Genomic DNA, 8,598 nt, shown 5'->3' with positions numbered 1-8,598 from the left:
AAGATGAGGTCCAAGTAGAGGAGAGGGGGTAGATCATGGATGGACTTACTGGTCATTTGAAGAAATTTGTTTTTTCTCTGACATGGGATCCATTGAAGTTTATTCTCCCCCACCCCCCAAATTAATACAAAGAACTTTTTTTTTGAACCATTTGAGAGTAAATTGCCAACGTAAAACCCTATTACCACTCCCCCATTCTTTAATGTATAATTCCTACAAAGAAGGACGTTCTCCTCTATAACTACACAACCACCAAAACCAAGAAACTAGCATTGATACTGTGCTATCATTCTATAGTCAGACCATCTTCAAATTTCACCAATTGTTCCAAATATGTCGTTTTTATAGCTAAAGGATCCAGTCCAGATCACACAATTGCTTCTAGTTGCCACGTCTCTGTAGTCCCCTTTAGTCTGAAAGAATTCTTTGTGCTTACTTGACTTTCACGGTGTTGGCACTTTTGCAGATTACAACCTAATTACGTTGTGGAATGTCCCCTGATTGGGTTTTGTTGTTTCCGCATGATTAGAATTAGGTTATTTTTGGCAATAATACCACAGAATAGGCATTTTTCCCCTCATTGCATGTAGTCATGAGAACACAATTTAAATTTGTCTTATTACAAGTGCTGCTAACTTTGATCACTTAGCTAACATGATGTGGACCAGGTTCTTCCTCCATAAAGTTACTTATATTCTTTGTAATTATTATAGCAAGTATTTTGGGGAGAGGTCATGTAGGACTATGGAAGTATCTTTTCCCTCATCAAACATTCACTGACTAGTTTTATTCTCTTTTTTCCAAATAGTTTATATATCTGTATATGAATATTACTTATAGCAATGATGAGCTGGTTTCAACATCAGTTCTATCCCCCCACCTTTAAAAATGTACTCTCAGAGAAATCTTGTTCACATAAATAAGTAGATGAGCTCGGAACAAGTTTTATACTTGCACATTGGCTTAATCCTTTGAACTCCTTCCAAGCTATACGCAAATCACAAATTCTTGATCATAAAAGTTACATTCAATGCTCTATCAGCTGATTAGGTTATCCTTAAGTTTGCTGAAAACAACAACAAAAATTTTTTAAACCTGCCTTGCAAAAGAATCTTTTCCCGCAATTTTCAATTTCTCTGAATTACACAGGAAAGACTTATTAAGACCTATCAATGACACTTCATTTTATCTATTGCCTTTTAGAGGTGTCTGTTTTATTTGATATACTTAGAAAGGTTTAGAAAATTTTGAATATTAATTTTAATTTTATTATATTTTGATAACATACATTTATGATGTACTTTTTTGGGGGGTAAAGAAATGTTGGCTCTGGAAATTTAACTCAGTCAATTTATGGAAATTATCCACCATAAAACCTAATGATGGTGGCCTACTAATTATTATGCCAGGACAACGGATGTAAACAACTGCCTTGGGCAAACTGAGACACATGTTTATGTTATCTAATGAAGAGAGCCACGATCCATTGTCAACCATTCAGCCAAATCAACTTCTTTTCTGTCAGAAAAAGTACGACTTCATATTCAGTCCAAATAAACATGCTATTATGTATCCCCATGACAACCGTCTCACTTCTAAATGCAGCGACTAGCTGGGGATAAGATGATCCCATTTCCTCACACATCAGTTTAAGAAGATACAGGCTTAACTCCCTTGATTTTACAATATTTACAATTTAAATAGCAACATCCAATACTCCCTACAAGTCAGAACTGCATTTTTTGCAACCAAAACTTGTTTACCAATAAAATCATGTTCCCAAGCTAAAGCAAGTTTTAAAGCATGGATTAAAAAAAACTACATAAAACAATTTCTGTGTATGTAACAATCAGGACCAGTCACATAATTTGCAGGGCCCAGTGCAAATTGAAAATGTGGGGCCCCTTGTTCAAAATTTAAGTATTTCAAGATGGAAACATTAGAGCCTTAAAGCCAGCACTGGCCCTCGTAAGGTGGGGCCCTTCTAAGGGCAGGTCACAGACCCAGCAAGCTGGCCAGGATAACAATTTTGTTCATAGAGACCCTTATGTCCCGAGTATAAGCCGAACCAATGTGAATAAAAGTTTCCAAATTTTAAAAAGAATATCACTGGTCACCCTGTGCATGCATTTTCTTCTCCATAAAAGTGGACACTGGGACTTCCCTGGTGGCGCAGTGGTTAAGAATCTGCCTGCCAATGCAGGCGACATGGGTTCGAGCCGTGGTCTGAGAAGATACCACATGCCGTGGAGCAACTAAGCCCGTGTGCCACAGCTACTGAGCCTGCACTATAGAGCCCATGAGCCACAACTATTGAGCCCATGTGCCACAACTACTGAAGTCCGTGTGCCAAGAGCCCATGCTCCACAACAGGAGAAGCCACCACAATGAGGAGCCCGTGCACCGCAATGAAGAGTAGCTCCCTGCTTGCCACAACTAGAGAAAGCCCATGTGCGGCAACGAAGACCCAATGCAGCTAAGAAATAAATAAATAAATAAGTAAATAAATTTATATATGTAAAAAAAGTGGACACAATTTATTAACTGAAAACACCTGTGGATTTTCCTACCTGAAAGGAATGGGAAATCTGTCATCGAAATAGTTACCATAATCTGGTGAACAATTTCTCAGTGCTTCAGTTTCCTCATCTGTAAAATGGGCATAATGTACCTATCCTGGCTTGTAAGGGCTAATTGGGTTAATATGGGAATGCACATAGAACAGTGTATAGCATATAGTAGAACTGTAACTGTAGCAGAACAGAGCTACGGAACTGTTTTCTATTACCACTATTATTATTATTATTACCATTATTTTTCAATAACTTCATTCACTATACAAATTACAATAATGTCAGAATAGGAATTGATGTAATGGCAGTGACAGACTTGGTATGTAAAGTCTTTTTACCTATCAATGGGGCACCAGGTATTATAACTTTTTCCATGTTTATGTAAGATTTTCTATTTTTCACTAGAAAAGTAGTGACCTAATGAGCAATGCTAATTCTTATGACGCTCTCCAAGCCAACCCTGATAACTGTTTAAATGTTAAGCTTAGTGATAATTTTACCAGTGCCCTTAGCTTTCTTCACAAGAATTAATTGATTTAATTTTAGAGTCTGAACATTCTGTAGATAATTATTGCACATTGCATTAGAGATATTTTTCATACTATTGTTTGACAGTTTTTTTTATGATGATCACAAAGCAGAATTGTTTTTAGAAAGAAATATGTGGTATATGTAAGATTTATTATGTTTTGCTTTTAGTTCATCTTTGGTAGTTCTTGGAATGTTGGTTGGAAAACTTCTGTCGTGTTTTGTCAGAGCTTTGATCTCTTATAAAAGCCCCCAAACTGTTGGTTTACTGTGTCCAAGAGAATTCTCAGTCTGCTTTCTTCAACACTCTGCTTCTTCCTTAGCCACTGCTTGGCAAATTTTTAAAAATTTAAATGATATAGATTTCTTTTACTAGAAAGTGACAGTACAATTCAAAATGGAAATCACATTTGTATAAAGCACATCTGTATTAGTTTCCTAGGGCTGCTGGAACAAAGTACCATGACCTGGAGGGCTTAAAAAACAGGAATTTACTGTCTCACAGTGCTGGAGGCTAGAAATCTGAAATCAAGGTGTCAGCAGGGCTATGCGTCCTCTGAAACCTGCAAGGGAATCCTCTGCCTTTTCCCAGCTTTTGGTGGTTTGCCAGCAGTCCTTGGCATTCCTTAGTTTGCAGCTGCATCTCTCCGACCTGTGTTTTTTGTCACAGGGCGTCCTCCCGGTGTGTCTCTGTCTTCACATGGCCATCTTCCTGTAAGGACAGCAGTCGTATTGAATGGGGGCTCATGCTACTTCAGTATGATCTCATCCTGATGTAACTAATTACATCCGCAACTACCCTATTTCCCAGTAAAATCACATTCTCAGGTACTGGAGTGTTAGGACTTCAATATTTATCTTTTGGGGGAACACAATTCAATCCATCACAACATCCAATTAAAATTTTTTTATATCAAAAGGTGACATTTTACTTCATAGTTTGAATAATATTAATTTATTCAGATATTGGAAAATTTGTGTCACAAGATTTTCCACTATAACATACAACCAAATAAATATACAACCAAATTCTAATTTTATATGTCAACACAATGTACATTTTGTTTATGCATACTTAATTATATATTTTCATGGAAAACATATAACTACTTAGATTTGTATTTCCAAAGCCTCTTATAAAAACCACTAAGAAATAAATTATGGAAAGAATCTTTTGATGTAGATTATTCAAATCAGTAAGGCCCAGATTAAAATGATGTAGAGTGCATATGATTATTCATTTTTATAAAAATTATATATAATAAATTATAAAAATCAGATAACATATCAACTGTGCTCATTTGCATTACTTAATTTGTAATAGTCTAATGTAGTGTGAAGCTAAAATTTTATGAAACAATGCAGTACAAGGCATGCTATTTCTTCTGCAAATACGTGTGAACACGTTTTAAATTCTGGGGTTTGCCTTTTGGCGGTAAGTTAGAATTACATCAGAAATCATTCCATTAACCTTATTAGACATCGTGACTAAACTTTGTGCATACCTGTGAAGAAGGAGAAAGGTGTGTACTTTAAAAGTTAATCAGTACCAAATTGTACACTCAATATATGCGGTTTATTGTCTGTTAACTGTATCTCAATAAAAGTTCTTAAAAAAAAAAGTTAATCAGCCTGTGGTTTTCCCTTTGTAAACATGAAACAGGAGGTAGGAAAGGACAGCCTATGAGATGCCTCAAGAACACATGTGTGGTCAGAGGGCTCAGTTCCAGGAAAGACTCACGTGGAAGTTGAGGATTTGCAAATCGACTCCCTAGGAAAATCTTTGTGCATCCAAGTATCTGCAGGTATTATTGCCTGGCGACGTTTACATCACATGTGGAATCTTAGCAGCAAAAGATCTGGGAAATGTAGGTTTTAGCTTTCCAAGTAGGATAGGTTAGGAAGGCAAGCTGGGATGCGGGTCGTGAGTGAACCAAATGAGTTTATAGAATTTACCACTGTGGCTTTCAGTAGAAATTACCAACAGTGTTGCCTGCACTTGACACTGAACAGACTTAGCACTAAGTCTGTGTGTGTGTGTGTGTGTGTGTGTGTGTGTGTCTGATATTTAACATTGTGGCCTAGGAATCTCCTGGAAATTGGAGTAGCTGAACTGCAGGTATGTAGTCCTGTGCCTGTGAAAGGAGGTAGGATGACTCTTGAGTCCTGTAGCCAGAGATGAAGTGACTCTATTGGTGAGGGCAGGACTAAGTCATAAAACCATGAAGAACAATGCCTGCAAAGGAAGAACCTGGAAAGAATTTAGATGACTTTTTCTATGAGTGCTTTATCAGATTTCATGCAACGTCTCATGTTAGTTATTTTTATTTCCTTATGTCTGTTTCATTACTGTTTATTGTAGCAAACAAAAACAAAACCTAAAGCAAAAAGTCTATAAATTTACGTAGAGGGGGAATAGCAAATAAATGGAGTGGAACTGTTGAGAGACATTGATTCTGTAGCAAATCAAGTGAGAAGCCCAAGAGACTGAATAGGTCTTTGAAGATGTAAAATAAAATAAAATAATCCCCTAAGGAAAAGTAGAAATAAGAGGAATCCCCTGTGGAAGGAACATAGAAAATGGACCCGGTGGGGCTAACAGAGACACAAAGTAAAACGGAGCCAGGCAGTCGTGACAGATCTGGGGTTCAATCGTGTACTCTGTGTTCTTAGAAAAACCACAGACAAAAAACTATAAAGACTTCTGATTCTGCTAAGTGTCCTACCTGGAAAAGCCCCCAACGAGAAGTTCCAGTGACAGCCAATCATTGAAGACTTGTGGTCAGACTGTGAGGACTTATGGTCAGGCTGCAGGGGCCATCCAATCTCCTTTGCAAGTCCCCCAACTGTGACTTCTGCAGGTTTTGCTTCTAAAAATCCCTCACCCCCATCCCCCCCAGGGATGAACTTTGGGTGCATATCCCCAGTTTGCAAACCTTGCAAACAATGAACCTTGTCTTTTGCTTTAAGACAACCCCGACTCTTTTCTGGATTTTATTTCTGACTTAGGACAACAAAGGACAGATGAAACAAGTTGAACCCACAGAGCTCGTGAGAGGGATGTAAGAGCTGTTGAGGCCTTAGGGTCCTCAGTTATAAAGGAAGAGCATGGGGCAAGGTGGTTGCACAACAAGGGTACTTTCAAGTCTGCTATTCATCAGTGAACATTTCCAAGGAGGCCCTATCATCACTGTTCCTGGCTCCTGGCATGAATGTGGACAGAGTTCCTGCCCTTCCAGATCCTCCCAGTAGGACGGGGGAAGGGCAATAGCTCTGGAACAGTGAGGAACACCAGGCTGTGTGGTTTCAGACAAGTCACCTGATGTCTCTGAGGTGTCAGGGCTGGATAACCTCTAAAATTCTTTCTAGCTCTGATGTTCAATTGTGTTTTCCCTTGAAGCATGGGCTCTCTGTTCAGGTTGTTCCCTGGGGGCCTAGGAGTGGAGAAATGGGGAGCAGGATGGGAACTCAGGTCATAATATGGAGACAGAGACATCCTTTGGTCCCGTCCCAATACATCTGGTCTCCCTTGACTTTGTACCTCCTGGAACAGGAGCTCTGCAGTCACAGGAATCTCTAATAAGTAACCACACAGATTTCCCTGTCGGGGATGATTTTCCTTCCTTTTCTGATAAAGCTTTGAATCTTGGCCCCATGATGCAGTTTTGAAACATTCTTTGCACTAGTGATGGTTCCCTTCCACGGCCCTGCAGGGTCTGTATCCAGGCTGCCCCTGTCACAGCCCTTGGTGAAGGGAGGCATGTCTATTTCATAAAATAGAGGTGAAGACTTTATTCCTTTTGGCTCAGTTTTACTTCCCTGGGCCCCCAAGAGGGGCCACATGGGTAGAGCATAGCAGAGCCTGAGAACAAGCGACTTCCCCTAATTACTCAGGTTTTCAATCATTTTCTCACAGAGTTGGGATTCCAACAATGCAACCCCAATCGATATCCCTTTTCTGGAATGATTCTGCTACCTTTAAGCCTGGATCCCTGACTCCTGGCCCGAAGGGGGAAAATCTGGGAAATCATTCACACACCAGTACTGACATCCCCCATGCTGTAGATATAAACTCAGAAAGGAGTAGGTCTTAAGACAGTGGCATCTGGGTCACTGAGGCCCTGGACAGCAGCCTCCTACATCACCTTCACAGATACGTCCTTGAGACCTGAATTGAACATGGCACAGCGAGCAGACGTGGTGAAGTGGTTGCTGTGTTTCCTGGCTCTCATCACCCTTCAGTGTTCTTTGCCCAGGAAGGTAGGGTTCGGCCAAGGCTGTGCCTGTGGTCTGGCCTGTGGGAATTGAGGTTGCTCAAAGCAGGTCCAGGGAACTCTTAGCATGGAGGAGGGAGAAGGGAGAGAGCGGAGTATGCGGTCTCCTAATTTTATGGAGAAGTGAGAGAAGAGATCTTTGTGTTCCAGGCTGTCTAACTTCTTTCTTCCATCTCCTTCTCTCTCTCACTGACATGGGCAGGGAAGCCTTTGTGTTCCCAATGGAGTCACATGATTCCTTTACTGCACTGGTGGTGTAGCTAGAGAAGCCACCAAGTCCTTGTGCATGGTGTATGTCAGAGTCTGTACTAACCTCACCCATGGTATAGTCTCTAGGCATTAACATCCTGGAGCAAGAAAATGAGGTCCTCTTCTTTAAAGAAAAGACTGATGTGTATAGTGGGTTTGTGTGTGGTTCTGATATGTTTTTCAAGATCCCATAGAGCTCTCCTGGTCCAAAGCACCTCTTTATGGGCTGGGGGTCTGCCCCAGAGATTGCAGAGCTCTGGGTGGATGGGAATTCCACAGTGAGGAGGAGTCTGGAGAAGGAAGGGATTCTCTACGGGGACAGAGGCAAGCATTGTCCTGGGGCAGGAGCAGGATTCCTTTGGTGGTAACTTTGATAAGAATCAGTCTTTGGTGGGAGACATTGGAGATGTGAACTTGTGGGACTGTGCTGTCACCAGTTGAGATTAACAGTGTCTACATGGTGGGACTTTCAGTCCTAATGTCCTGACCTTGGAGGGCACCGATGTCTGAGGTGTGAGGCAAAGTGTTCACCAAGCCCCAGGTGTGGCTCGAGGCCCTTTCTGCTCCTCTCAGTGTGAGGGTTCTGAAGGACAAACCTCAGAGATTAAACCCCTCTCTCCCCATGCATCAGGCTCTTCAGTATTGCAACCCTGTCTAGGCTCTGTTTTTATTTTTTATTTACTGGCTGCATTGGGTCTTCGTTGCTGCGCGCGGGCTTTCTGTAGTTGCAGAGAGCAGGGCCTACACTTCATTGCAGTGTGTGGGCTTCTTATCGTGGTGGCTGCTCATCGTGGTGGCTTCTCTTGTTGCAAAGCATGGGTTCTAGGCGCACAGACTTCAGTAGTTGCAGCGCGTGGGCTCAGTAGCTGTGGCTTGCGGGCTCTAGAGCGCAGGCTCAGTGGATGTGGAGCACAGGCCTAGTTGCTCCAAGGCATGTGGGATCTTCCCAGCCCAGGGATGGAACCTGTGTCCCC

General features: G+C 41.2%; 1 pseudogene; it reads left to right on the top strand.

The window, feature by feature from the left end:
• Positions 1–6,309: 6,309 nt before the first annotated feature.
• On the top strand, positions 6,310–8,282 carry LOC130839245 (C-reactive protein-like; annotated as a pseudogene).
• The last annotated feature ends 316 nt before the right edge of the window (positions 8,283–8,598 follow it).

The sequence above is a fragment of the Hippopotamus amphibius genome, chromosome 1 (genome assembly GCF_030028045.1).
Source record: "Hippopotamus amphibius kiboko isolate mHipAmp2 chromosome 1, mHipAmp2.hap2, whole genome shotgun sequence".
In the NCBI taxonomy this organism is placed as follows: Eukaryota; Metazoa; Chordata; class Mammalia; order Artiodactyla; family Hippopotamidae; genus Hippopotamus; species Hippopotamus amphibius.
The sequence above is the reverse complement of the archived record's forward strand: the minus strand, read 5'-3'. Positions and strand labels throughout refer to the sequence as shown.